This window comes from Ictidomys tridecemlineatus, chromosome 14 (assembly GCF_052094955.1).
Source record: "Ictidomys tridecemlineatus isolate mIctTri1 chromosome 14, mIctTri1.hap1, whole genome shotgun sequence".
In the NCBI taxonomy this organism is placed as follows: Eukaryota; Metazoa; Chordata; class Mammalia; order Rodentia; family Sciuridae; genus Ictidomys; species Ictidomys tridecemlineatus.
The window spans coordinates 7,811,829-7,837,782 of record NC_135490.1 but is presented as its reverse complement, the minus strand read 5'-3'; the positions used below and the strand labels follow the sequence as shown (position 1 = coordinate 7,837,782).

General features: G+C 46.0%; 1 protein-coding gene and 1 long non-coding RNA gene across 5 annotated transcripts in view; one reads left to right on the top strand and one right to left on the bottom strand.

The window, feature by feature from the left end:
* Extl3 (exostosin like glycosyltransferase 3) overlaps positions 1-25,954 on the top strand; it is a 106,117-nt gene that overhangs the window by 28,037 nt on the left and 52,126 nt on the right. The gene's annotated exons all lie outside the window — the stretch shown is intronic.
* LOC110599382 (uncharacterized) overlaps positions 1-25,954 on the bottom strand; it is a 52,457-nt gene that overhangs the window by 25,476 nt on the left and 1,027 nt on the right. For 3 of the 4 annotated variants that reach the window (XR_013430171.1, XR_013430173.1, XR_013430170.1), the window contains exons 2-5: positions 22,432-24,661; positions 10,532-10,634; positions 6,179-6,388; positions 5,124-5,219 (exon numbers count right to left, since the gene is read on the bottom strand). This is a non-coding gene — a long non-coding RNA (uncharacterized LOC110599382). Of the gene's footprint in view, positions 1-5,123; positions 5,220-6,178; positions 6,389-7,598; positions 10,361-10,531; positions 10,635-22,431; positions 24,662-25,954 lie in introns of all 4 variants that reach the window. The other variant, XR_013430172.1, reaches the window with a different exon arrangement.

The following is a 25,954-nucleotide window of genomic DNA, read 5'->3' as shown; positions in this document are numbered from 1 at the left end:
CCCTGCGCGCCCAGGCTCACCGCTGATCACAGTGGGGATGGAGTTTAACGTGGACTCTGGAGGGGAAGCGGGTTCCATCCCTGGCAGCCTCCTTCAGCCTGCTCCAGGTAATCCGAGTTTGGAGCTCTGTGTGTGAGTGATTTAAATTTTTTTTGTAGTTCTGGGGATTGAGCCCAGAGCCTCGAGCATGGGTTAGAGCAAGTGCTCTACCACTGAATCACATCCCCAGTCCTTTTATTTTATTTTAATTGATTTTTGAGACAGGGTCTTGGTGAGTTGCCCAGGCTGGCCTCCAGCTTGCCGCCTCCTGCCTCAGCCTCCCCAGTTGCTGAGATGACAGGTGGGCACTGCCATGCCTGCTACTTATAAATATCAAGGCACACAAATATGTTCTTGTTTTCCCCTCTTTGTAAATGAAAGAATTATCATACACATTTTCTGCATCTTGGCTTTTTCCACTTTAATACGTTGTAGCGGTTTTTAAAACGTGTCTAGGTTGCGCATTTCCGCATGTGTTTATACCTTCAGGGTGCCCCGTGGTGAATGTGTAGGGTGATGTGTTCAACCAGCCCTGTCCCAGGGTGAGGGAGTCAGGCCGCCGTGAGTAACCTGAGTGCACGATGTTTGATGTTTCTGGGGTACGGTGGCGGGATAAATGCCCAGAGGTTAAGTCACTGGGTCCAGGGGAGAGCTCTTTGCTCCTTGGCCTCTGGCTGGGTTCCTCTGGTTCCTCTGCAGGGTGCTGCAGTCCGTCCTGTCCCAGCGCCCTGCTGCCCGGGGCCGTGCGCTTTTCCTGCTTCTCCAGCCAGCCTGGGGCCTCCAGCCGAGGGCGCGCAGGCCATGGTTCTCCTGCTTCTGCGGTGATGATTTCTGTGACACTGCTCGCTGGGGGCACAGACACTTTTGTTTTCGCTGTGACTGGGGCCAGGAGGCCAAGTGGGCTTGACAGAAAGGAGCCTAGCGGGACGGCGGTCCGACCTGTCAGTCACTCGAGGTCCTGCAGCTCAGCGCCGCCCTGGGACCCTAAGTGCCCGCTGGAGGCCAGCTCCTCATTCTTGGCTTGCTGTCCCCAGGAGAAGTTTGTGAAATGCACGCCCCTCACACAGTTTAGGATCCACGTTTAAAACCTGGAGGTTTCAGTAGTTGTGATACATCTTACAGAATATTATCAATATTGACTAAAAAGGCTGTTGAATTGCAGATGCGAGGTTCCTTTTTTTAGTGCACACGTATAAGTATATACTCACACATATCATGTGTATATGCAACAGTATACATATACAACAATATACCTTTTCTTGGTGTTTTAATTTTATATATATGTATACATACACATCAAGCCCTTACACAAACACACATGCACTATACATGTTTCCCCAATTTTTATTGTTAAAATACACCTAACATAGTTTGTCATCTTAACTACTTTTATTTTTTTAATTTTTAAAATTTTTTTTAGTTTTAGTTGGACACAATATCTTTATTTTGCTTTTATGTGGTGCTGAGAATCAAACCCAGTGCCTCACGCATGCTAGGCATGTGCGCTACCACTTCAGCCACATCCCCAGCCCCTTAACTACTTTTAAATGTATAGTTCACTAATATCAGACCAAAATGTGCAACTGTCACCACTTTCTTATTCTTTTTTTTTTTTTTTTTGCTACCAGGGATTGAACCCAGGGGCACTTAACCACTGAGCCACATCCCCAGCCCTTTTTTATATTTCATTTAGAGACAGGGTCTTGCTGAGTTGCTAAGTACCTCACTAATCTGCTGAGGCTAGCTTTGAACTTGTGATCCTCCTCCTCAGCCTCCTGAGCTTCTGGGGTGAGCCATGTGACTCCGGTTCTGCTTCTTGATGATGGTGCGAGGAGCCCTGATTGCATAAAGGGTGAATAGCAGTCGCTGAGGTTTCCCCGTGGTTGAGAGAGTCCCCCAAGGGTCCTGTGTTGGAAGCTTGGTCTCTAGAGTGGTGGTGGGAAAGGTGAGAGGATCCCTTAAGAGGTGGGTCCTCCAGGGAGGTCATCAAGTCACGGGGGGCGTCACCCTTGAAGAGATTAATGCTGGTTCCTCGAGTGAGTTATCTGGAGCTCCCTGAATCTCTCTGGCTTTGGTGATGTGCCTCTGTCACATGCACTCCTGCTGGATGCCACCTGTGGGGCTGGAGCCAGAGGCCTCACCAGGGCCTGAACTGATGGCGTTGGCTGAGGTGGGGCTTTCATTCCTGGAACTCGGAGCCGAATACACCCCTTTCTCTATACTTACGTGTGGTGTATAGTGTGTAATTATAAGAAGAATAATATGACAATTATGATTTAATGCAGTAATATAGGTAAGCTTTAGATTATGATTTCCATCCTATTTTAATGGTCCTGTGTCACTTTGATTGACATGTTAGAATTGGATACTGGGACTTACTGCGTTAATGCATCATCAGCTTGAAACTTCACCGGGTCACCTTAATCTGGGTGACAGCAGAGCATTGGGAACCTCCTGAGTTGCGGGTTTGCTCCTCTCAGTCCTTCTGTCTCTTGTTGCCTCAGCACCCACAGATGGGGTGTGGGCCATGAGATGAGCCATTTTAAGATTAGGCTGGGTGTGGGGTGTGCTCCCCTTCTGTGAAGGTCAGTCACAGGCCAGTCTCAGGCAGGTCAGAGGACGGGGAGAGCTCGCGCTGAGCATCTGCAGGTCGCGGGCTCCCCAGCTTGTGGTGCCCTGCCTGACTGGCAAGTGCCCAGTTTGAAGACCATGCTTCTTTGAAACTCCTCATCTCTCCCACCTTGCCAGACCGCGTTCCCACATCTCCCCTCAGCAGGGCAGTTCTGGACAGGCTGTGGTTGTCTCTCTGTCCTCTCTGTCACAGGGCTGCTTGGTCTCTGGCTCCTCCCGACTCCTGAACATGCAGGCTCAGCCTGCGGCTCTCAGTGGACAGGGGTAGCCAAGGGACCCTGGGGAAGTAGGGAGACAGTGAATGAGGGAATATTGCTCGCTCCTTGTCCTTTTAAAATTCCCCTGGGCCCTGGTCCGGTGACACCTTCTCCAGACTTGACAGAATGACCGTTGGTGACAAAGCACTGGACGGGCCGTTGATGAGAGAATGGGCAAAGAGAGACGGACGAGGCAGGATTTGGCTGGGTGGCTTAGTCTCTGGGCTGCCACATCAGAAGATCACAGCCTGGGTGCCCCGAGAGCAGAATTTATTGGGTGGAGATGTACTCCGTGGTGGAGCACTGCCTAGCACGCGGGAGACCCCAGGTTCTGTCCCCAGTGCTGCAAAAACAAAGGACCAGAATTTATTTCCTCACAGCTCTGAAGACTGGCAGTCCGAGGTCAGGGTGGCTGCACGGGGTTCTGTTGAGTCCTCTTCCTGGCTTGCTGTACCCTTCTTACTGTGTGCTCGTGTGACCTCTGGTGTGTTCATGGAGGGGGAGATGCTATCCCCCTTTTTATAAAGCCATCAGTGACCAGTTCTGTTGGACTAGTACCCAGCCTGTGACCTCATATACCCTTTTAACTGCTGTTTAGTAATCCCTAGCTATAGTCATGTTGGGGTTGGGATTTCAACATATGATTTTTTTTTTTTTTGGTACTGGCAATTAACCCCAGGGGCACTTAAACACTGAGCCACATCCCCAGCTCTTTTTTATATTTTATTCAAAGACAGGGTCTCATTGAGTTGCTTAGGACCTCACTGAGTTGCTGAGGCTGGCTTTGAACTTACAATCCTCCTGAGCCATCAGGATCATCGGCATGTGCTACCTCACCTGGCTTAATATATGAATTTTGAGGGACAAAATTGAGTTCACAGCAGGGGGAGTCAGATAGGAGGGCTCTAACTGGTGCTGCCACGCTGTGGCTGTAACCCTGAGGAACATGTCACTTGATGGTCTTTCTGGGTTTCAGGGTGGCATTTGTGCCTGGGGCAGTGGTGACCCCATCCATGGTAGAACAAGACACCATCCCGAGTTGAGTGGCATCCTGCCTTTCCTTCACTGTGTTGTTTACTCTGACAGAAATGGAAACCAGTGCATTTAAAAATATTTTTAAACTAATAAACGTTGACAGAGCATCGGGAGTAGAAGGCCTTAGCAGGAAACCATCAGTTTTCCAGAGAACCCTTTGGGTAAGTAGGGTTTAGCAGAGAAGCAGCCCAAAGGCATGATGGAAAGGGAAGAATCGGCGGAGAGACTAAGGGAGGCAAGGATTCGAGTTCCAGTCTGGTGACGGATGGCTCAGCGGCAGTGGGCAGGAGGGGACAGTGATCTGTGGAAGAGAAGTGAGCGTCTCATCTGTCACATCTCCCACCGTGGTTGCTTGTGAGGGGGATGTCCTTTTTCTTGTTGTTCTTTCTTTTTGTTCTTTTTTGCCTTTGGCGTGAACAAGTCTATGAGGTGATTTTTTTTTCCCTCCAGATGCAGAACGAGTGGTGGCCAACTGCTCTGGGGTTTGCAGGTCTACACATTATATTTTTCAATGATTCTTTAACTGCAGAACTCAGGTTTCAACATACTCTTCCTCTCGGGGGTTTGGTGACATCCATCCGTCTGCCAGCAGCCAGGACTGTGGATGAAGGTTGTTGCAGCTTAATTCTTTCTCCTTTTTGTGTGCGTTTCTGTCCCCTCACTGGAAACTCGCCACATTTCTTGGCGTTCTGAAATGTCACAAATGTAACTATGTTGGGTCTTTTTTTCAGTCACTCTGCACAGCAGCAGTTGAGCACTTTTTATTTATTTATTTTTATTCTGATTTGTTATGACCGCAGAATGCATTACAATTCATTACACACCTAGAGCAGTTTTCCATGTTTCTGGTTGTACACAACGTATGCCCTACCACTCGTGTCTACGTACCACACGTCCCCAGGTAGTGATGTCCATCTCATTCCACCATCTTTTCCACCCCCTGCCCCCTCCCATCCCCTCCCACCCCTTTGCCCATCTAGAGTTTGTCTGATCCTCCCATGCTCCCCACACAACCCCACTATGTGGTTGAGAGCTTTTAATCTGAAGACTTGGTTCTCTCATTAGCTGAGGTACATTTTTGTACATATTTAGATGAAAATGCACATGGGTGTACGTGTCAGCTTTTTATTCCTGACAAAATGCCCGAGACGAGCAACTCACAGGAGGAGAGGTTGATTTTGGTCTGTGGTTTCAGGCCGTGGTGTGGCATCATGGCAGGGAGCATGTGGTGGGGCAGAGTGGCTCCCCTCATGGCGGCTGGGAGACAGAATGAGAATGTGAGAAGGGCCTGGGACCAGATGTACCCTTCAGGACACCCCAGTGACCTATTTCCTCCACCAGGCCCCATCTCCTAGAGTCTCCACCACCTCCCAATAGTCCATTCAGTTATTGACCCATAGTGGATTAATCCACTGATGAGATCAGCCCTCATGATCTGATGATCTGATCACTTTGCAAAAGCCCCACCTCTGGATGCTGCTGCCTTCAACACATGCCTCTGCCTTTGGGTGACATTCAGATTCCAGCTTATAACCACACACGCTCACACACACACACACACACACACTCTCTCTCTCCCCCTCTCTCTCTCTTTTTCTTTCTCTCTCTCTCTAAAATCAAGACAGGGTCTCACTATGTTGCCGAGGATGGTCATCCTCCTTCTCCATCCTCCCTAGTAGCTGGGACTACAGGCATGTGTCACTTTGCCGGGCCCCATATTTTTGAAGATTTCCCCACCTTCCTTTCCCCCCTTTTGAGATCCCTGTTACAGGGCTGGACAACCTGGACTAGCCCAGAGCCTTATCTGTAATTCATTATATTTCCATATTTTGTCTGTTTGCTCTTTGTTCTGAAAGCTTTCCTTTCTGTCCAGATCATACAGTGTACATTCTAATAAAGTCCCCCTTCTGTTGGATGTCCCCCTCTGTAAGCACGCCTCAATCGCCAAGCACTTATTGGCGTTCTTTTCTGGATTATTTTCCATGGGTAGTGGAGGGCAAAGCCAGACGTGTTCCACGGGGAGCGCTCAGAACGCTGCCTTTCAGAGTCACCATGATGGCCAGGTGCCCTCCTGTACTTCCTGTCCATTGCCACCCTATTGAACCTTCCGGGACTTCTCTCCAGACCTGGCCTTCTCTGTGTGTGTGGGTCAGGGTCTCCTCGGCTTGCTTCTTATTTTTGTACTGCTATTATTATTTCATTCTTTCCCCAAGTACCTTTTCATCATTCTGTTGGGTCTTGAATGAGGGGGCTTGTGCTCAGTTCGTAGTTCACATGGGAGTCTGGGAGGCTCTTTCTTAAAGTTGTATTCCAGTTCTCTCCTTCGCCGTCTGCTCTCTGGCTTATCTCCTTAGCTGGCAATGGGTCCCCACAGTCGAGCCTCCTGGGCACTTCCCCCAACAGGCTGGACCCCAGATACTCTGGGACTGCGGGATGAGAGGATACGGTAGGATTAGTGAGCTCCTCTAGGGCTCACCTGTGTCTTGTTCAGGAGCACTTGTCCCCACACATGAGTGGGCAAGGAAGAGTGCGATGGGGTTGAGACAACTCTGAATATAGGAGGGATAGCTGGGGATTTGTAGCCTGTGGGCAGGTCCGAGGGTCAGAGAATGGATAACTAAGAAGAACTCGGTGAGGTAACAAGTTGGGGGTCTCTGCTAAACTTCCTTGGCAGAAGCCTTTCCTGAGCTCCCTCAGCAGGCTAAGGCAGCTGAGAAGGAGGACGAGGCTGTAGGAGGCTCAGAGGCTGCATGAAGCTGGGTGAGGAAGGAGTCCTGGCCCCTAAGCCTGAGCTGCACCCAGACCCTGGACACTGTGTCTTGATTGTGTCTGTGAGGGTGTTTCTGGAGGAGATCAGCATTTCATTCAGTGGACTCCACAGTGAGGATTGGCATCATACGACCCACTGAGGGGCTGAGTGGAACAAAGGTTGGAGGAAAGAGGAGCTTGTGCCCTTTCTGCTTCCTGTCTGCCAACTTTAGCTGGGGCGGGTCTCCTCATTTCTCTGGCCATCAGACTTGGATTTACTCACTGGCTCCCTTGGTTCCCAGGCCTTTGTAGGGGACCTGAGCTATACCACCAGCTCTCCTGGGCAGATCAGAAGACTTGGCCTCCACAGTCACATAAGTCAATTCTATCTCTAATTCATGGTGTGTCTGCAAGGGTGTTTCTGGATGAGATTAGCTCACTCACGCACATTCTCTCTCTCTCTCTTTCCTCCCGTTCTGATTTGGTTTCTCTGGAAAACCCTGACTGATAAGATTTTGGGAGTGGTTCTAGAAGAATATAGTTTTAAGGATGAATTTTCTTAATTGGTTCTAGAGTTTCTAGAATTCCCTGATATAATTATATTAAAATATGCTAATGACTATTTCTAGAGAGTCCGTAGCACAGACCTCTTATAAAGATACACAAAACACTGAATTGGGTACTCCTAATCAACCTCTCATAAGAAACAAGGAGCTGAGTAACGTATGATAACTTTTAAACGCCTCAAGATTACTCACAAATACAATCATGTCGGTCGACAAGGAGAATGAAGAAAGACATGGGCTCAAGGATTCAAATTTCTAGCTCAAGCACCTCATAAATGACCTAAAAGAAAAACTTCTGTGTGTGCCCTGAGGAGAGCCTTACCGTCTACAGCCAAAGGGCTGAAATTGCTGAAAATCCATCGCAGAGCCTCCTGTAAGTGGCCGAATCGCAGGCAAGTTCAACTCCCAGAGCATCTGTTGTTAACTGAGGACATGGGCTAGGAAAGGATGGGATGGGGGAAGTTGGGATGGGGACTTATGGGAAGACTGAAGAAGCTGGGGGCATGGAGCCCCAGGGATCTGAAGTCTTGTTGACCACAGGAACAGGTCTCGCACCCTCAGTGGGTCTGGCTCCCCGCCCCCAGTGCTGTAGTTCCTTCCACCTCAGGGTGTTAGCCCACATTTCCTGAAGAACCTCCAGTGGTCTCCTTAAGTCTAGCTGCCTTACAGGACAGTGCTGATTCCCCCCAGGGCCCCCTTCCACAGACCTCTGCTTTTCCAGCAGGCCCTGAGGTGAGCTCTAGCATGTGGCCCACGAGGAGGGCACTGCATCTCAACAGAACCCTGCGAGGCCTCTGATTCATTCATACAGATATTTAGGGAACATATGAGGGACGGATTCTAAGGGTGTGGGATATTGGTGGGAGGAAGATAAAGTAAGGCTGGGGCTGGGGCTCAGTGGTAGAGCACTTGCCTCCCATGTGCGAGGCACCAAGTTCCTCAGTACCATATAAAAATAAATAAAATAAAGGTATTGTGTCCATCTACAGCTAAGTATTAGAACATATAGAGTAAGAGCAGGCTGGGCTTCCCAGAGCAGGTCACGAAGCACAGGGTTAGTACTTAAAGCTGTAGCTCAAGCAGTTAGAAAGGACTCTTGCCGGGTTGGCTGAAACCTGGACCGAAGGGTGGCCCACCGGGAGCTACTGGGACGCATGCGACTTGGTTTAGAGTAGAGGAAGGGATGCAGAAGCTCAGGGGGTCTCTGATGAGAGCGTGAGTTTGAGAGGGACTCGGCCGCTTTGGGAGGGTCTGGAGGACACACTTTCACAGAGCCGCGAGGGAGCCCGGCATCCTCGGAGAGCTCTGTGGTGGCTCTGTCTGCATTCCAGCCCCCGCAGTGGGAGCTGCCGTCAGTGACCTGGGACACCTAAATGCAGTGGGAGGCATTGGATCCCAGGGTGCCACAGGGACTGAGCGGCCTCTTGTTACCATGATGCAGAGGGGTTTAGGAGACGCTGAGTTCACATTAGATGTGCTGAATGTAAAAAACTGCAACATGTTGGTAGAAGGGCCCAGAAAGCAACTGGGCTCAGAGAAGAGCCAGGGATAGAGACTTAAAGTTGAAAATCGTTGGTGTGGACTTGTTTATGTTAAAACAAGGAACAGAAGCAGCCTTTGGGTGGCGGAGTTCTCCTAGAGAAAAGGAAATGAGGAAAGCTGGGGTCTAGGACAGAGCCGGAGATACCAACACTGAAGGGCAGAGGGAGGGGGAGAGACACTGCTTCTCCGAGTGCAGGGTCTTAAGGGTCACCTGGGGAGCGCATCAGAACACAGGTTCTTGGAGCCCCACCCTCAGAGATGGGATGGGGAGCCTTGGGGGGGAGGAAGCAGGCTTTGGTGAGCAGAGGAGAGAGCTGTCTTGGTGCCGTGCTTGGACTGTTCTGCCAGGGAGTGGCACCCCAGGGGGCTGGGCTATCCTGCATTACAGAATGCAGGTGCTGCTGGTTGGCAGACTGCCCCTTTGGGGAGCACTGGGGGCCTCTTGGCTCTGCTGCCGAGGGAAGGAAGAGGAGGGCATTTGAGGGCAGTGGAGGCTTCCAGGCATGTAAAGAAACTTGTGTGTGTTTATGGGCTGTTTAAGGGGAAGGAGGCTGGAGAGAGGAACGTCCAAGATCCTGGAAGGAATGGGGATACGTAATAGAGAAAGCTGGTGGAGAAAGAATAGGGACGGAGAAAACGGAGACGGAGCATGAGACACAGCCACAGTGAGAGTACCAAAAGGCCATGGCGTCCACCTTAAAAAACCAAAGGCCCTTTGGTGGCCATGAGTTCTGGTCGCTTCCCCTTCTTTTGTGATTTTCTAAAGATGCCCTAAATCCTTGGAGCGGCTGTTGACTGTCCTGGCCCTCCCACTGGCCAGCATCCTCCTGGAGCTGCAGAGCCACAGAGGTGACGCGCCACAGATGAATGAGCAGTAACGAACAGGTTTTCAGCAGCACGAGGCATTTCAAGGATAAAGGAAAATTTCAAACAGCCTTTGATCATTATTGCTAGAAATCGTGTTTCTGCCCTCTTGGTGCTGGCACGGCTGGCAGGCTGTTTGACAGCTCCCCAGGATGTCGCTCCCTGGCAGAGCAGTCAAAGTACAGCACAAAGACACAGCTCTCCTCTGCTCAGCAAAGCCTGCTTCCTCGCAGCCTCAGAGCCCTCTGACAAACTAGAAAAGCTTCAAACATCTCTTTGTATGGTTACAGAAAACAACAACCCCAAGAATAGCTGTGAGCAGCTCTGTGCCTGTGTGTCACACTCTGAGTTCAAGACCACAGGAGTCGAGGGGGGCTTGTGCAGGCGTCCAGAGGCTAGGACAGTGCTGTTGGATTCTGAGGGGACCTTCATGTCCTTTTCTCTTCCCTAGAGATGGATGGTCACAGGAGTCAGACAAGGATTAAAATAGCTTTGTTGCTACTGAAGCTCCTCTGGAGGAGGTGGTTTGGACCCAAGACCAAAACAGGCATCTCGTTTCTTCTTCCATGAATGGAATTTTCCCCTGAGACATCGGTTTCTTGTTGACATTAGGCAAAGTGTCTGGAGACTGCTGTACCTGCTACCAGATGGAGGAGAGAAGAATGGGCAGACATCTCCCTAAGAGGAATTGAAAGCAGACTGGGAAGAGAGTACACAGTGACTCTGTACCTGGTCTCATCCACTATAGAAATAATCCTTCCCCGAGGAAGAGCAAGTAAGCAGGATTGTTAGTCTGTTACTATAACAAAATACCTGACACAATTAACTTATAAAGAGAGAAAAGCTTACTTTGGCTCACAGTGTTAAAGGTTCCATCCTTGATCGCCCGGACCTGTTGCTTAGGGCCTTTGGTAGGCGTGTCAGATGCAACGGCAGGGAGCAAATGGCCAGGCTACAAAAGAAAGAGGAAAGTCCTTTGGGGACTTTCCCCAATGACTTAAGGGGTTCCCACAAGGCCCCTCGTAAAGGTCCATAGTACCTCCCAATAGTGCCATTCTGGGGACCAAACCTTTAACACATAGGACACTCTACACCCAAACTGTAGCGCAGAGTGCTCAGGGAAAAGTGAGTACCATGGAGGGACTTTCCTTGGTTCTTGAGGAGAACGAGCCCGGGCAGAAGGGCCCGGCATGTAGTTCAGTTGTTTTTGCTTGTTTTCCGTTTTGGAGGTCTCCTCCGCTCTCCTTGATGTGCTTTCAGTTTCCCCTCCCCACTATAAGTGTCTACAAGGGCACAGCCAGGGGGCTGGGGTTGTGGCTCAGTGGTAGAGCGCCCGTCTAGCACGTGCGAGACCCTCGGTTCAATCCTCAGCACCACATAAAAATATGTGAATAAAATAAAGGTATTGTGCCCAACTACAACTAAAATTTAATATTAAAAAAAAAACACAGCAGAGAAATACTGCCTTTCCCCCACTGCTTTTTGAAAAGCTGGGTTCTCCCTGGGCTGCCCAGGCTGGGCTCAAATGGTTCTCCTGCCTCGGCTGCCCTCGTAGCTGGCACTACAGGTGCACACAGCCATGCTTGGGTTCCCCCATTCCTTTTGTACCTCCAGCTCAATTAAGATGTAATCGACAAATGAAAATTGTATCTAGTGACAGTGCATAACATGATATTTCGAGGTGTGGGTGTGTATGTGTGTGTATATATACATACACACACACACACACACACACACACATATCCTGAAACGATTAAATCAAGCTAGTTAAGGATGAGATGGAGATATTTGTTTATTTGTGTAACAATTTTCTTTTTCCTTTCTTTCTGTACTGGGATTGAACCCAAGGTTTTGTGCATGTGTTCTACACTGACTTATATTCCTAGTTCAGCAATTTTCAAATATGTAATAGTCTTTAAAAATTTTTTTTGTAGTTGTAGATGGACAGCATGCTTTAATTTATTTTTATGCGGTGTTAAGGATCCAACCCAGTGCCTCATATGTGCTAGGCAAGCGCTCTGCCACTGAGCTATAGCCGTAGCCCCTGTGATACCTTCTTCACTATAGTTGCTGTGCTACACAGTAGATCTGGATTAGTTCATGCTCACTGCGACCTTGTGCCTTTTGCCATCTCCGCATCCCCACAGCCCCTGGTGTCATTATTCTACTTTCTGCTTCTATGAGTTCGATTTCTTTACATTCCGTATGTACGTGAGATCATGCAGTGTTTGTCTTTCTGTGCCTGGTTTATTTCTCTTAGCATAGTGTCTTTTAAGTTCATTCGTATTGTCACAAATGTCAGGATTTCCTTCTTTTTTAATGTTGAATGGCAGTCCAACATAAAATATATATGAACACTGTTGCAGTATAAATGCATGTGTCTCTGTCTCCATTAGCTGTATCCATTCATCCATCAGTAGCATCCGTATGTGGATGGATTGCTTGGCTAATGTGGACAGTGCTGCAGATTTCATTTCTCTTGCAAAAATACTCAGAAGTGGGATTATTGGATCACATGGTAGTTTTCTGGCTTTAGTTTCTTGAGGAAACTCTACCATTTTCCAATTGGCTGCATCCATTTACATTCTCATGAGTAGTGTACAAGTAAGTGTTCCCTTTTCTCCATGTCCTTACCAACACTTGTGTCTTGTGTTTTGATAATAGCCCTTCTGACAGATATGTGGTAATATCTCATTGTGATTTTAATTTGCATTGAGGATTGGTGATGTGGAGCATTTTTTCATATACCCAATGGCTGTTTGTATGGCTTCTGTTGAGAAATGTCCGTTCAGATCCTTTGCCTCCTTTTAACAGGTTTGTTTTCATGCTACTGAGCTGTTTGAGTTCCTATGCTAGGTCTTGCATATTAGCCCCTCATCAGACATATGGTTTGCATATTGCCTTCCATTCATTGTTGTCTCTTTGTTGATTGTTTCTTTGGCTGTGCAGAAGCTTTTTAATTTGAAACAATCCCATTTGCCTATTGCTGCTTTTGTTTTGTGTATATTCCGGTCATCCAAAAATCATTGCCAGGGCTGGGGATATAACTCAGTTGGTAGGATGCTTATCTGGCATGCACAAGACCCTGGGTTCGATCCTCAGCGCCACAGAAACACACAAAACCAAAAAACATTGCCAACCCATGTCAAGAAACTTTCCCCTATCTTTCCTTTGAATAGTTTTAAAATTTCAGGTCTTGCGTTTAAGTCTTTAATCCATTTTTAGTTTACTTTAATATATGGTATGAGATAAGAGTTGGCTTTTATTCTTTTCCAAGTGGATATTCAGTTTTCTTAATGTCATTTATCAAAGAGGCTCTTCTTTTCCTATGTGTTTTCTCAGCACGTCCAGTGAAGGCTGATCACTGTAAACGCGTGGGCTTATTTCCGGGCCCTCTGTTCCTTTCCATTGCTCCCTATGTCCATCTTTAGGTCAGCACCACGCTATTTTGATGACTGTTGCTTTGTACCATATTTGAAGTTAGGTTGTATAATGTCTCTTGCTTTGTTCTTTTTTTCTCAAGATTGTTTGGCTGTTTGGGATCTTTTGTTGGTTTCATATGAATTTTAGGACTTTTTTTTTCTATTTCTGTGAAAAATATCGTTGGCATTTTGCTAGAGGTGGTGTGACACTTTAGCTACACTGATCCTTCCATTCTGTGGACACAAATGATCTTTCCACTCATTGGTTTCAGTTCCAGTTTCTTTCACAAAGGCTTATAGTTTTCAGAAGGGAAAATTAATTCCAAGAGTGGAAAAAAGGTTCACAAGAGATAGTTTTTGCTCTATTTTTCTTTCTCTGGACACACACAGGGGAGGGGAGAATATTTATTTATCCAAAACCTTTTAAAATTACAAACATCCTGATCCTTTTCCCTTAAATATTTTAGCATGGACTTCTTACGCAGGACATTCTTTTTCCTAACCACAGTGTATTTTTTTATATTTATTTTCTAGTTTTAGGTGGGCACGATATCTTTGTTTTATTTTCATGTAGTGTTGAGGATTGAACCCAGTGCCTCATGCATTCTAGGTGAGCACTCTACACTGAGCCACAATCCCAGCCTCACAATGTAGTTTTTAATTCAGAACATTTAATATTGCTTAACAATAAAGAGATCGTTTTCAAATTTCACCATTTGTTCCTCACATTTTAGGGCATTTTGTCCAAATTGACGTCCAGTCCAGGGTCGTGCGCTGTTTAGTCCAGCTGCCTTCCTGCCTCTTGCTGCCCTCTCCCTTCCTCCTTTCCTTTCTTTTTTCAGGACACTGAATTTCTAGAATGCAGGCCAGTTGTTTGGTAAATGTTCCTCGACTTAGGTTGGTTTGTTTCCTCATGATTAGAAAGCATCATGCTTTTTCTTTTGAAATTATTTCAAATTTACAGAACAGTTGCCAGAATTCCTAGCATTTTGCAACTTTTTTGTAAATTTGAAATCATCCTTAACCAGAGACACCAATTTCTAACATTTTTGCACATGGACAATGGTTTGGTCATTGATCCTCCCTCTCTTCCTTTACATATGAGTATATGGAGAGGGGGTTTTTGTGAAAACCTGAACCAGTCAAGAATAGTGTCGCCCTTTAAGCGGCAGCTTTTGAACTAGTCTTGAGGGATAAAGAAGCTTGCCAGCTGGACAGAGCTTGGATATGGGGAAGGATATGACAGCCAGAGGGATCAGCATGTGAGATTAAGGCAGTGGAAGTGAACGGGCTGGGACAGCCTTAGGTTTTGGAGTAACTAGGCTGGGGAAGAAGGGACCAGAAAGGCAGCTGGAATTGATCACTTATTATGTCAAGGCATTGGGACTTTGTTCCACTGGAAAAAAGAAAATGTTGAAGATTTTCAAAGTTCTCTAGAGGAACAGAATCGACAGAATATACATATGTATGATTACAAAAAAAGCATTTCTTAGACTGGCCCAGAAGCTGGATAGTCCTGCGATGGCCGTCTGCAGGCTGGAGAGCTGCAGGACCAGTAGCGGTGCAGTCCAGGAGCCTGGAGCCTCAGAGGGAGGAGAACCGCGGATGCAGCCCCTTCCAGGACTGAAGGCCTGACAGCTCCCTGGAGAGTTGCTAGAGTCCACTTTGGAAGAGTGAAGGAGCCGGAGTCTGCTGTCCCCCCCATGATGGCAGCAGCAATCAAGAGCTCTCTCAGGAAGACTCTGGCTCCCATCTGCTCCTGCTTCCTTGTTCCTCCACCTTTTTGTTCCACTCCAGGCCCCCAACCTATTAGACTGTACTGCCCACATTTATGGTGGGGTCCCTGGGTCCGCACCTCAGTTTGCTGTCCCTGTCATTCCTAGACACACCCTCATCAACATACCCAGACAACCCAGAGTAACCATTGCAGGGATGGATGTTTTAGACTTATTTTCTAGAAAGATTAACTCTAGGGCAAGTTGGAGAAGAAAGGACAAGAACAGGCCAATCAGGTGGAGACTGCATTGCACCAGCTGGGGTAAGACCCAGAGGAAGCCATGCAGGGGATGTTTGTAATGTGTATGGTCATTTTTCACATAACATCTCATGTAAGTTCCACAAAAACCTGAGGCCACAGATGTTAACTAACTTGGCCAAGAGCAGTCCTAGCAAGCTGATGGCATCATAAGATTAGAATCCAGGCCCACATGATGCTAAAACCCACCCTGAGATACAGTGGGACCATGCAGGACAGAGCAGAATGGAGGGAAGCTGTAGATTCCACTGTCAGGCTCTGATGGCCAGCTGGACATGGTGGGTGAGGGAGACAGGAAGATGACAGCCATTGTCATTGTCATTGGCTTGGACTACTGCCAAGATTGTGACTTCATGAATGAAGAAAACAATTTCTAGAGAAGGAAAAGAAGTGGGGAAGGTAGAGAAAATGGTTGTTTTGTTAACAATCTCTATAAATTTGGTTTGGACAACTGGGTTTGTGCAAGCTGAGGACAAGAGATCCAGTGGGCAGTTTGGCTCAAGGGCTCAGAGGAAAGTCGAGGCTAAAGATAGAGATTTGGGAGCTGGCTTGTGGCTCAGTGGTAGAGCACTTGCCTAGCATGTGTGAGGCACTGGGTTTGCGCCTCAGCATCACATAAAAAATAAATAAATAAAATAAAAAAATTATGTCCAACTTAAAAAAATATTTTTTTAAAAAATAAAACAAAACAAAAAAAAGGACAGAGATTTGGCTGTTCAAGTCATGCTGTTTTCACCCAGAGGTGCTGTGTGAGAGATTGGCTTGCTGGAATACTCAGCACTTGCCTTTAAAGGATGGTGGGAATTAAGATTCTCAGTGAAAGCAAAGAGGGAGAACGGTGAGAGGGCAATGTGGAGTGGGATGTGAGGGGGCAGATTCTTTTCAAGAGGGCACCCACTAGGTCTTCTTTAGTTCTGCAGAAGAGTTCCAAATGAGGCTTATAAAGATTCACTGGAGTTTGTGAATCAGGAAGTCACTGGTACCTTAATGAGAGCAGTTGCAGTAGAAATTGCTTCCAGGGATTAAAAGGTGAATGCAATGAAGGACGGGGACACAGTAGAAATTGCTCACAAAGACTTTTGGTATCATTGAAGACCATAGCAGCTAGCACTAGCTGGGGCTTCCTGCGTGCTGGGCGCTGGCCTAACAATTTACAGGTAGCCAGCCAGGGAAATCCTTACGATTATGAAGTGGGTGCTACGACTGTTCCCATCTTCTGATGGATGAAATTATAGCTGATAAGGTTAAATAATATGTCCAAGGTTCTACCTCTAATAACCAGTGGACCAAGGATTGAGATCTTGAGTCCTTCTGGGTTCAAAGCCAGAAAGACAGTGGCAGCTTGGGCTGGGCCTGTTTATGAGCAGAAGGAGAAGCCCTGCCATGAGCAGGCAGCAAAGAGAAAATAAACAGTGGAGCCAAGTCTACAGGAAGGATATTAGATCACATTAAAACATGGAGCTCTTAGTTTTGGAAAGGAAGTGGGGACATCTGTTTGTCAAAGGCCAGAGAAGATGAAAGAAGAAGGGGTGGATATGTACCAGATGTCAGCCAAGGTAACGTGCTTTGATGAGATTTAAGTCACATTGGCCCTGGCCCTCTCTGCGTCCCCTGGGAAGGTCAATCTGAGATTTCTGTGAATTCCTGAGAGCTCATCTTCTTGTGGATTTTTTGCTTTTGGAGTGAGAGCTTCCATTAAATTCTTCATCTCACTTGTAATTCAGCTCCTATGGTTATTTTTCTTTCCTTTTTTTTTTTTTTTTTGTGGCACTATGAATGGAGCCCAGAGGCATTCTAGCACCATGCTACATCCCCAGCCCTTTTTATTTTTTTGGGACAGGGTCTCCTAAATTGTTGAGTCTGTCCTCACAACCCTTCTGTCTTGGCCCCTTGAGTTCCTGGGATTACAGGTGTGTGTCACCATGCCTTGCTCAGCCCTACCCATCTTCTTTCTGGATTTCCCCCCAACTCACTCATATAAGGTACGTGACAGATATTACTTAAGGTTTAGGGGATTTTATGTCCCTAAACCTTAAGTAACATAAATAAGTTAAATTTTTTTTCTTAAATATATTTATTTTTAAGTGGTGCAGAGGATCGAACCCAGTGCCTCACATGTGAGGGGGCAAGTGCTCTACCACTGAGCTATAACCCCAGCTCTGCATAAATAAATTAAAATTTAATAATTGACATCTCTGTTTTCTTCAGCTCCATTATCACTGGGAGCTCTCTTCACAGGCTCCGACCTCTCCCATTATGAGAGCCCATCGCTTCCTACCTCCAGTAGCCATGTTCTTGGACTTTCCTCTCCTTTTAGTGTAGATCTGTTTATTCATCTCTTTGTTTCTGAGCTACATTTTCTTCTTCAACACATTGAGCATCACAGCAAGGTAGTCTTCCAAATAAGGCTCTTTTTGCATCTCTAAGAGGGACTCTGGCATCTGCTGCAGTAATATTTTTTCACACCAGTACTTATAGATAGGTTTAAAGTTGGAAGGAAGGTATTTAAAAGAGCTCACTCAATTCTGTTGCCTTCTGTTTTCACAGTGAAATGTGAGATTTGCTCCTCTGTTGAGCTAGGCATGGGTCTAGTAAAGGTTTGGACAGCTGGGGTTAGGGATTCTGTCAATAGAAATTTACCAGATTTCTAAAATTTCATAAAATATCATATTTACATAGAACGATTCTTTTCACAAAGCCTACAGACTTATGGAATTGATCCCCTTGCTAGAGATGGATTGTTTAGTTTACTGAGTTCTGGTCAGTATGAGGAAAGTGGAAAAAGCGCCTGAGGAGTGAAAAGTCAGAGGAAGTAAACTAGAGCTGGGAAATGGGGACCAGTCTCTGCTGATCCTCTTCCAGCACAGGCCTCAGCGTGGCTGGGCAGCTCTTGCAGTGTACTTTTGGGAATGGGGTGGGTATAAATTTGCAGTTGAAATATGATAAAGGAGTCATATTAATGATCTGTTCCTCCTGAACAGATTTTCTCAGACTTGTCCTTGTAGATGCAGACATTAGTTCACATTTCTGCAGTGAGGAGTACAGGAGTGGTCTAGCCTGGTGGTTCTGGCTCAGGGTCTTTCATGAGGCTTGATTGGAGCTGGGGACCTGCCCCCAGTCTCACAGATGTGTCATCTGCAGGAAGCCTTAGTTCCCAGTGACGAGTCCACAGTGTTGTCATGACATGCCGGGGAGCCTTTGCTAGAGTGAAAATCTTGAAAAATCTTGCAGCCACCGTGATGGAAGACCAGCTGTCTTGTGCCACTTAATCTTGGGAGTGACCTACCATATCTGTTGCTGTCTTCTGTTGGTCACACAGATGGTCCTTGGTTACAGTGTGTGGGGGACCACACAGGGCTGTGAACACCAGGGTGCAGGACCATTGTGGCTGTGTCTGAGGCTGGCTACCACAGGAGTGCTTCCTGTGTGTGTGTGTTTCAGTGGTGGTGGTGGGAGTGCTGAATACCTTAAAATGCCAGGAGGGTGTAGTTGGACAGACTAGCAGTTACACACTTTTAGATGTGAGGGACCAGAAAAGTTAAAAAAAAAAAAAAATGCTGGGGAGGGAATACCAAAACATTTCACTATTTTGTCAAGATTTTTCATCTACTACCACTATAATTTCACAAAAGCATCTTTTGACATTTAAAAACAGGAGAACATAATCTTGGAATGAAGGACATCTTTCAATTGAATAGGTTTAGCTGTATTCAAAACTCACAAGCTTGCTTTTCTGATGAAATTGTGTATGGATCAAATGAACTGTCATTCAAAACCACTGAGCTACACCATGGGATGAAATAGTTGACTGACTGATTGTAACTGGGGATGGAATCCAGAGGTGCTTTACCACTGAGTTCTATCCCAGTCCTTTTTATTTTTTATTTTGAGACAGGGTCTCACCCAGTTGCTTAGGGCATTGCTAAATTGCTGAGGCTGGTCTTGAACTTGTGATGCTTCTGCCTCAGCTGCTCAAATCGCTGGGATTACTTGTGTGCTAGACCACACCCAGTAAGCTAGTATCTTTAGAGATGATTATGTAGAAACACATAATAGTGCTTTAAAAGCAAGTGAACAAAGAACTCAAAGTGGCTGATACATACAGATAGCAATTTGATAAAGCTTATTACTTAATCTAATCAAATATGAAGTGAAAAGAGCATTTCAGCATAGTTAAATGTGCATAAAATAATAATTTATGCATAGTGATCTGAAAGTCTGCAGAGTTTTCATGTTTACTTAATTTTACATATAGTTATTGTATTTTTGTTTTAAAAATATGCTTTTCTAGCCAGGAGCAGTGGCGCATACCTGGAATCCCAGGTACTCAGGAGTCTGAGGCAGGATGATATGCAAGTTTGAGGTTGCTATAGGCAATTTAGACCCTGTCTCAAAATAAAAAGTGGAAAGGGATGGGGCTGTAGCTCAGGGTAGAACATTTGCCTAGAATGTGTGAGGCCCTGGGTTTAATCACCATTACTTAAAAAAAAAAAAAAAAAAAAAAAGCTTTTGTTAGTAAACTACATGTGCCTCTTTTTCTATGAGGGTGAAATATTTTGTCACTCTGTCCAGTATAGATGAGTTTTTAATTATTAGTGCCCCATCCATCAATGGATTTGTAGAAATAAGGTCACATTTTCATTTGGTTTTATCTTTAGCCTGTGTCATAGTTTTGCAAGGTTGCAGGCTTGAGTTAGGGAAGGGATCAATGATTATTTTGTTCTGAGATTTATTTGTCTCCTATTAGAATTATGCTCTTACCAATTAGGTTGAGAATTAATTTTGAATAATATTAAGGAAAATAGAGAAAAATTTTCTTTTCAATAAAATCTTGTTGCAAGTCTTCATGAGTTGATTTAAAACCTACATCTTTTGGGGGCTGGGGTTGTAGCTCAGCCGCAGAGTGCTTGCCTCACACATGTGAGGCACTGGGTTCCATCCACAGCACCGCATAAAAATAAATAAAATAAATAGAGAAGATATTGTGTCCATATTTAAAAAAAAATCTTAAAAAATACCTACATGTTTTTCTTTTGCAAATCTTATTGGTAGAAACTATGGTGTTTTTTGCCATCTATAAAATCATGTTATAAATAAGATATATATATATATATATATAAAATAAAATAAATAAATAAAATATTTATTTATTTATTTTTGTGTGTGTGGTGGTGCTGGGGATCAAACCCAGGGCCTTGTACATGAGAGGCAAGCACTCTACCAACTGAGCTATATCCCCAGCCCAAGTTATATATGTTTTGAAAGCATACACTGTGTGATTACTTCTGGAAATTGTGCTTTTAATTTTTACTTTCACCAAATTGGTTAACTGAGAAGTTAATTGATATTTTTCAAGAACCTCTGTATCATTTTGCCAACTAGAGTGCCTGATCCACACAAGGTGTCTTTTTTTTGTTGTTGTTGTTGTTGTTGTAGATGGACACAATACCTTTTATTCTATTTATTTTTATGCAGTCCTGAAAATCCAACTCAGTCCCTCCCACATACTAGGCAAGCGCTCTACCACTAGAGTCACAACCCCAGCTCCACACACGGTTTTTAAGAGAAGCTAGTGAGGGGCTGGAGTTGTAGCTCAATGGTAGAGTGTTTGCCCCTCATGCATGAGGCCCTGGGTTGAATCCTCAACACCACATAAAAAAATAAACAAAAATAAAGATATTTTTGGAAAAAAATATAAAAAGAGAAGCTAGTGAGCAGTTGCTCTTTTGAGTCTATGGATAACTTCTTTGGTTGTACATACAAATGTGACACTGGAGCTCGGCCACCTCTTTTCTCTGCTTGGAGCTCTCATGACTCAAGTCCCTGGAGCAGATGGACCATGTTGTGGCACCATGTGTCTAACCCAGCAGTTTTGCTACTAACTGGTGTGATTTAGGATAGACATTAGGTGCCTGTATGTTGACCTTAGTGGTATTTGTATCATTATACGAAATTTCCAGAATCAACTTTTGTTGTTGGTGGTTTGATATCCATTGCTGGATAGCTAATATCCACTGATAGCTAATTTGACCTCTTCCTGTAGTACACCCTCGGCCCCAAAATATTTTTTGACAATAAAATGTGCTTTGTCTTAGAGCCTATGTTAACTCAATGTTCTTGCCACAAATTATCTGTGAACTAACTAAACTATACCCTTCCTCTTGCCAGACAAAAACTAGGCAGTTTTAAAAGGTAACATCCCTTGGCAGGTAAGGAGTGCTGTCCTGGAGCCTCAGAAGATGACCTTTTGTTTCTTTTGGCACTGACAGACTGAAGAGAAGAGTGACCTTGGAGCCCAATCTAGACATTGTCATGCATTGTTCTAATTATAAGCCACAAAATTGCCCAATCACTTATATATAGGAAAGATCTCAAATAGTAGCTGTCAGCACTTTCTTTTAAAATCAAAGCATTACACATAGAACAGGTTCTTATCTGACTTAAACTCACTGACAGTTACTGAATCTTGAAGGTTGCTGGGGGTCACCAGTGGCTTCTTTGTGACTGATCTCTGCTGAGTGGTCCAGGGTCTGGCAGCCCTCTAGATGGAAAGTGACCACCAGCACCTCACTCCCTAAGACTTAAGAACTTCTTATCAATTTCTGCGTCTATAGAACTAAAATATCCCTTGGATATTAACCATTTGGGGAAAACCAATCAGTGGGGACTCCCTAAGCATTCTGCTGAAATCTGCAAAATAAAGAATGTCCTGGTGAGAGAACATTGTCTTGTTCAGTATGACTTCATCACACTCTGCATGTTTTAACATCTATGGCTCAAACTGAAATTCCCTTGTGAAGGAAAGAAATGTTAACCAATTTTTCTAGACACGCAATCCTTTGTATTGAACTCAATTTAGCGAATCAAATGCCTTAGTCAGGTCCATTAATGCAGCATACAATTTACAGTGCTGTCGTTAGTGTTTCCCTAAACCACCTTGTAGTGTAGTTGTTGAGATTTCAGCCTCTGCAGTCAGACTGCCTGGGTCCAGCACCTGCACTACAACTTTCTAGGTGTGTGATTTGAGCAAGTTACTTAACCTCTCTGAGTTCTAGTTTCCTCATCTGTGAAATGGGAATAATCATGGTACTTTACTGTGTGGTCCTTAAAGGACTAAATGAGATAATATGTGACATGTGCTCAGAGCAGTGTCTAGCACATAATAACTGTGCAGTTTTTTCCAGGGAAGAATACTGTAACTTCAGTCAGGGCATATTTGATTGCTGGAAACAAAAAGCTGTGATAGCTTATTATTATTAATAATAAGGCCACACAAATAATCTCATGGGTACCTGATGAAGCTGGGGTCTGGGAACCAGGGCTGAAAGTCGGCACCTCTGTGGCATCTCCCTCCATCTCTCTTGGATCATATGCTTTCCTCTGTACGTGGGCTCTCCTCTTCTGAGTCCTGCAGGTCATCTTTCTTGTTGTTATCACTGTGCACGCGTCTAGAAACTCCTTCCTCCAGTCCGTATAAGTTGTCAGATCAAGCAGACCGGATCTTGTGACTCGGCTTCATAGTGTCCCACTCCCAAGTGTCCAGGAGAGGGATATCTAGCCAGGCTGGGCCAGAGGAGATGAGGCCATGTGGTAAGTAATGTGGCTCTTTCCCAAGGTTGCTGGTTCTCTCAGAAGGTGGGGTAATGGACGGGGCAGGGGTGACAGTAACTGGTCACTCTAGGATAATCTTGGTGTTGAAGTTCAAGGCTGATTAAAGGTGCCTTTATTTGAGCACTCCGCCATCATTTCAATATTATTGAAGGATGATATACATATAGAAAAGGGCAGATAGGGTATGTGAACAGCTGGATGAATTTTGACAATCTGAACACGCGTGAGTACCCGGTGTCTAGCACAGGAGACGGCATTACCAGCCCACTTAGCTGCTCTGCTGTCCTCCAGTGGATTCCTTGAGGTGGAATTCCTTCGTTTTGCCTCTTTCTTGCTTCACATGGAGGCAATCATACGCTGAACTCTTGTTTTGGGTCTGGCTTCTTTTTGCTTTGCCTTGTGAGTTTCAGCAGTATTGCTGTGTGGGTTTGTAGAGCATTAATTTTCGTTGCTCTGAAGTAGTCGGTTGTATGAACGAACCATATTTTATCTGGTCTATTGCCAATGGTCATTTGGGTAGTTTTCTGTTCTTGTCTAGTCCTCCTAGTGAACTTTGTTGAACATGAACACATCACTGTTGACTGTTAACCACCAGAGACTCATACAAGGTGTGGGAATTGCCTTCCATCTCATGTGATTGAATTGCTGGTCTCTTGCAGAACAATACTGTTTTGCTTCTTATTCTGTGGCTTCTCTTTTTATATGGTGACTTTCATGTTGTAAGGGCAGGGCATGTTGCAAACATTTTTTTTGTGTGTGTGAAAGAACCTTGGGTACATTTCCATAGGTGCTCAACTGTCTGGGAACAATCCCTATTTCAGGCAAGGCCCCAGTTGTCATGTTAGGTCTCAGCTAGTCTGCTGCTTAGTCAAAGGGGATTGATCTAGGGGTGGACACATTATCCAGACACATTACCCAGACCCATCATATCTATTTTAGGAGTCAAAGATAATGCCAGGTTTGGAGTTTCTGTTTTAGGAATAGTAGTGCTAACATTATAAACAAGGACATTCCAGGAGAGCCAGGGGGTAGGGATGAATCTGAGTTCAGTGTGGGATATGTTAAGTTTACTGTTCTGGTGAAGGAGTGGAGTTAAGAGTTGGCAGGACTAAGAGTCCACTGTGCTTTGCATGCACTCTGCAGTCTTGGGCACCTAATTTATTTAGCCTCTTAAAGTTTCAGTTCCCTCTCCATAGGCTGGCACCTCCCAGTAAGATTAAAACAAGACAGTGCATATAAAGGGTGTAGCTTACTGCCTGGCAATTAAATATTCATAAAGTTTGCACTAATAGGATGATGGTGCTGTGATGGTATCTAGAGGGCCACTGGAAAACAGGGACTGGAGTGCTGAAGCAAGAGACCTGTGACAGGTGGAAACCATGCATAGCATCTGGCTGGAGGGGCAAGAATAGGGTGTGGAGAGGAACAGATGGCAGCCCAAGTCATGTTGTTGTGGACACAGCTTTTAGAAGAAGGAACAGGTGCTGGAGAAGGAGACTGAGGAGCTGCTCAAGAGGAAGGGGGAGGAGCAGGGGAGTGAGCCCCACAGGAGCCTGAGGAGGAGGGATGCTGGGCAGCATCCAGGGCACCAGTGAATCTGTGGCCTCCCCAAGTTTCAGGTGAATGTCCTTTATCTTCCTTAAGCTTGGCCACGGTAAAATCAAATAAGTCAGTGGTACAAATAAGTCAGCAATGTGTTAAGTTACTCAAATGTACACGATGACTGAGTTCTTCAGGTGGCAGGTATCTGCACGTCCACTCTCGCCAGTGGAGATGAACCAACACCAACAACACCTGGAAATTCTTCCCCTGACGCTTGTCCTGTCTCCTCCCACACTGCCAGGCTCCTTCCTGCTGCTGCCACCCACCTCTGGAGGAAAGCCAAGTAGATCACCTGTAAACCAAACCAAACTAAAAAAGAGAACAAAAAGAGACAGTTGGTATTACATGACCAGTAGTTTTCCCATTTTCTTTTTCTGGAATGCTTCTGGTTTTGCATTTTGTTTCCTCTTCTGACTTTCCTCAGCAAAATTGGTCAATGCTCCGTTTGTACACTATGATAGTGGTGGGACTTTAAAAGAGTATGTCTGCATGTAGTAATCAAGGGGAAAGGAGAGGAAGAGGCAGGTGCTAGGAGTAAAAGAAAATAGAAAAGGGGAGAGTAAAGATATCAGGAAAGCCGCAGAAAGGAGCAGGAAGAGGAGGGGCTGATTTGGGGAGGGAGGGGTGAGGAGGGCGCTCTGGGAAAGGGGTTGCTAGGGGTTTTTTAAGTTTCCTTTTGCAAATGGAATCCTAACTCAGACGTTCCCTGTGGGAATCAAATCTGTCGTTCCTGTTTTCTCAGCCTCCCAGCTAAGTATTGGGACTGAGCTCCACTAAGAGGGAGTGGATGGGGTCCGCAGCAGCTGCTGAGCAGTCTCAAGGGTGCAGTTCTCCATAAACAGACCACCCAAGGGCAGGGAGAAGAGCCAACCTGGCCGGGTGTGCCTGGGCTTCCCTGGAAATAGAAGCCCTGTCCTTTGGGGATTAAAACTATCTTTTTAAAAAATGTTGAAGCAAATCTGACCTTAGATTATACGTCAATTACAGATTTTAAAAGATGGTTTTAATTCATCCTGAATCAACAGTGGTGACAGGTCTCCCTTTTAGGACTGGTGGAACACCCTCCAACATTCCTTCGGTTGTCCACGGGGCGCTTTGTCCCCATCTCCAAATGTGTACGTAACAGCGGTGTTCCTGGGGGTAGCCACGGCGCACTTTTCGGCTTACAGGGGTTGGCTCTTGAGTTCTTAAACCGTATCTTTTTTATCCTTTTAACCTGCTGTTTTTGCAAAGCCCTGGGATTTTGGCTCAATATCCACGCAGTTCGGCCTTCCTTGTTCCACATTCGAAGCATTTCTAAAGCGCGGGCCACGCTGGGCACCGCCGCCTGGTTCAGGAAGGCCTTCTGCCCGGGTGGGTTATTTTTAGTGGTGGGGGGGGGGTGCCGTGAATTTCTCCCGAGCCTGCTGCGGCGGGGCGGCTCCACAGGCCGCCCGCGCCCTCGGCGGAGGCGCTCGGGACCAGCGGGGCGGCGAGCGCAGGACGCGCAGGTCCTGGGCGGGCTCCTTCCTGCCCGCGTGCCCCCCGCGCCTCCCACAATCCCCGGCGCCGGCCTCGCGCCCCTGACCCAGCGAGCCCCGTGCAGAGCGGGCGGCCTCGGCG